This window comes from Arachis duranensis, chromosome 7 (assembly GCF_000817695.3).
Source record: "Arachis duranensis cultivar V14167 chromosome 7, aradu.V14167.gnm2.J7QH, whole genome shotgun sequence".
Lineage (NCBI taxonomy): Eukaryota > Viridiplantae > Streptophyta > Magnoliopsida > Fabales > Fabaceae > Arachis > Arachis duranensis.
In genome coordinates this window covers 21,334,268-21,338,213 of record NC_029778.3, presented here as the reverse complement: position 1 = coordinate 21,338,213, position 3,946 = coordinate 21,334,268, and positions in this window count along the sequence as shown.

The following is a 3,946-nucleotide window of genomic DNA, read 5'->3' as shown; positions in this document are numbered from 1 at the left end:
GGGCGTTAGTGACAGACGCAAAAGAATCACTGGATTATATTCCAACCTGATTGAGAACCAACAGATGATTAGCCGTGCTGTGACAGAGCGCGTTGAACATTTTCACTAAAAGGATGCAAGGTAGCCATTGACAATGGTGAAACCCTACATACAGCTTGCCATGGAAGGAGCCTTGCATGCATGAAGAAGAAGACAGTAGGAAAGCAGAGATTTAGAAGATAGAGCATCTCCAAAACCTTAACCTCTTCTCCATTACTGCAAAACAAGTATCTATTTCATGTTCTTTTACTTTTCACAATTAAACCTGAGAATTATTGATATCCTGACTAAGAGTTACAAGATAACCATAGATTGCTTCAAGCCGACAATCTCTGTAGGATCGACCCTTACTCACGTAAGGTATTACTTGGACGACCCAGTGCACTTCCTGGTTAGTTGTGTGGGATTGCAAAAGTGTGATTGCAATTTCGTGCACCACAAAACAGTAGCAGAGTTTAAAGAGATGCTCCAAGAAACCAAAATTGCTAACAAGAATATAGAATCACAGTTGAATCAGACAAAATAGCAGTTATCTAAACAGATAACAGAAAAATGCCAAGCTGTTCAACTGAGGAGTGGGAAGACATTGAATAACATTGCTCAAAGTAGCAAAAAGCTAAGAAAGGAACAACTGACAGAAGATAACCAAACCACTGCCCAAAATCCCTCTGAGGACAGTAAGAGCCCAGAGAGGAATACCCCTGGCATTCAAATGCCAGAAAGGGAGGGAAAGTTGGCGTTAAACGCCCATTCCTTGCCCAGTCTTGGCGTTCAAACGCCAGAAAGGGGGGAAAAGTTGGCGTTAAACGCCCATTCCTCACCCATTCCTGGCGTTTAAATGCCAATGAGGAATCAGACACCTGAGAGTGCTGATAGTAACCCCTCTAAGAAGGCTTCTCCAACCACCTCTGTAGGAAATAAACCTGCAACAACTAAGGTTGAAGAATATAAAGCCAGAATGCCTTATCCTCAGAAACTCTGCCAAGCGGAACAGGATAAACAATTTGCCCGCTTTGCAAACTATCTAAGGACTCTTGAAATAAAGATTCCGTTTGCAGAGGCACTTGAGCAAATACCTTCTTACGCTAAGTTCATGAAAGAGATCTTAAGTCATAAGAAGGATTGGAGAGAAACTGAAAAGGTGTTTCTCACTGAAGAATGCAGTGCAGTCATTCTAAAAAGCTTACCGGAGAAGCTTCAAGATCCAGGAAGCTTTATGATACCATGCACATTAGAAGGTGCTTGTACCAAGACAGCCCTATGTGACCTTGGAGCAAGTATCAACCTAATACCTGCAGCTTGGGTTGACTGAAGAAGTCAAACCAACCCGGATATGCCTCCAACTTGCTGATGGCTCCATTAAATACCCATCAGGCATAATTGAGGACATGATTGTCAAGGTTGGGCCATTCGCCTTCCCAACTGACTTTGTAGTGCTGGAAATGGAGGAGCACAAGAGTGCAACTCTCATCCTAGGAAGACCCTTCCTAGCAACTGGACGAACTCTCATTGATGTAGAAAAAGGGGAAGTGACCCTGAGAGTCAATGAGGATGAGTTTAAGTTGAATGCTGTCAAAGCTATGCAGCATCCAGACACATTAAATGACTGCATGAATGCTGATATTATTGACTCCTTGGTGAAAGAGATCTATATGACTGAGAGTCTCGAATCAGAGCTAGAGGATATCTTTAAAGATGTTCAGCCTAACCTGGAGGAACCAGAGGAAATAAAAGAACCTCTGAAAATTCCTCAGGAAGAGGATAAGCCTCCTAAATCCGAGCTCAAGCCACTACCACCATCCCTGAAGTATGCATTTCTGGGAGAAGGTGACACTTTTCCAGTGATCATAAGCTCTGCTTTAAATTCACAGGAAGAGGAAGCACTAATTCAAGTGCTAAGGACACACAAGACAGTTCTTAGGTGGTCCATAAGTGATCTTAAGGGCATTAGCCCAGCAAGATGCATGCACAAGATCCTCTTGGAAAATAATGCCAAGCCAGTGGTTCAACCACAGAGGCGGCTAAATCCAGCCATGAAGGAGGTGGTGCAGAAAGAGGTCACTAAGTTACTAGAGGCTGGGATTATTTATCCTATTTCTGATAGCCCTTGGGTGAGCCCTGTCCAAGTTGTCCCCAAGAAGGGAGGCATGACAGTGATTCATAATGAAAAGAATGAACTGGTTCCTACAAGAACAGTTACAGGGTGGCGTATGTGTATTGACTACAGAAGGCTCAATATAGCCACTAGAAAGGATCATTTTCCTTTACCATTCATAGACCAAATGCTGGAAAGACTAGTGGGTCATGATTATTACTGCTTTTTGGATGGCTATTCAGGCTATAATCAAATTGCAGTGGACCCTCAAGATCAAGAGAAAATAGCATTCACCTGTCCTTCTGGCGTGTTTGCTTACAGAAGAATGCCTTTTGGTCTATGCAATGCACCTGCTACCTTTCAGAGATGCATGCTCTCTATCTTCTCTGATATGGTAGAGAAATTCCTGGAAGTCTTCATGGATAACTTCTCAGTATATGGAGACTCATTCAGCCCTGTCTTAACCACCTAGCACTTGTCCTGAAAAGATGCCAAGAGACTAACCTGGTCTTAAACTGGGAGAAATGTCACTTTATGGTGACTGAAGGAATTGTCCTTGGGCATAAAATTTCAAGCAAGGGAATAGAAGTGGATCAAGCAAAGGTAGAGGTAATTGAAAAATTACCACCACTTGCCAATGTTAAGGCAATCAGAAGCTTTTTGGGACATGCAGGATTCTACAGGAGGTTTATAAAGGATTTTTCTAAAATTGCAAAACCTTTAAGCAACCTGCTAGCTGCTGACACACCATTTGTGTTTGACACACAGTGTCTGCAGGTGTTTGAGACCCTGAAAGCCAAGCTGGTCACAGCACCAGTCATCTCTGCACCAGACTGGACACTACCATTCGAACTAATGTGTGATGCCAGTGACCATGCCATTGGTGCAGTGTTAGGATAGAGGCATAACAAGCTTCTACACGTCATTTATTATGCTAGTCGTGTTCTAAATGACACACAGAAGAATTACACAACCACAGAAAAAGAGTTACTTGCAGTGGTTTATGCCATTGACAAGTTTAGATCCTATTTAGTGGGGTCAAAAGTGATTGTGTACACTGACCATGCTGCTCTTAATTACTTACTCACAAAGCAGGATTCAAAACCCAGGCTCATAAGGTGGGTGTTGCTTCTGCAAGAGTTTGATATAGAAATAAGAGACAGAAAGGGGATAGAGAACCAGGTAGCTGATCATCTGTCCCGAATAGAACCAGTAGCTGGGGCGTCCCTCCTATCTACTGAGATCTCTGAGACCTTTCCAGATGAGCAACTGTTTGCCATTTCGGAAGCTCCATGGTTTTCAGACATTGCAAATTATAAACCTGTGAGGTTCATACCACAGGAGTACAGCAGGGTGCAAAGAAAAAAATTAATTTCAGATGCCAAGTACTACCTATGGGATGAGCCATATCTTTTTAAGAGATGTGCAGACGGAATAATCCGCAGATGTGTACCTAGAGAGGAAGCACAAAGGATCCTGTGGCATTGTCATGGATCACAATATGGGGGACATTTCGGAGGTGAGCGAACAGCTACTAAGGTCCTCCAATGTGGATTCTACTGGCTTACTCTCTATAGGGATGCCCGAGAGTTTGTGCATAACTGTGACAGCTGCCAAAGAGCTGGTAACTTGCCTCATGGTTATGCCATGCCTCAACAAGGGATCTTAGAGATTGAATTTTTTGATGTATGGGGTATTGACTTCATGGGTCCCTTCCCACCATTATACTCAAACACTTATATTCTGGTGGCAGTAGACTATGTATCTAAATGGGTAGAAGCAATTGCCACACCCAATAATGATACCAAGACC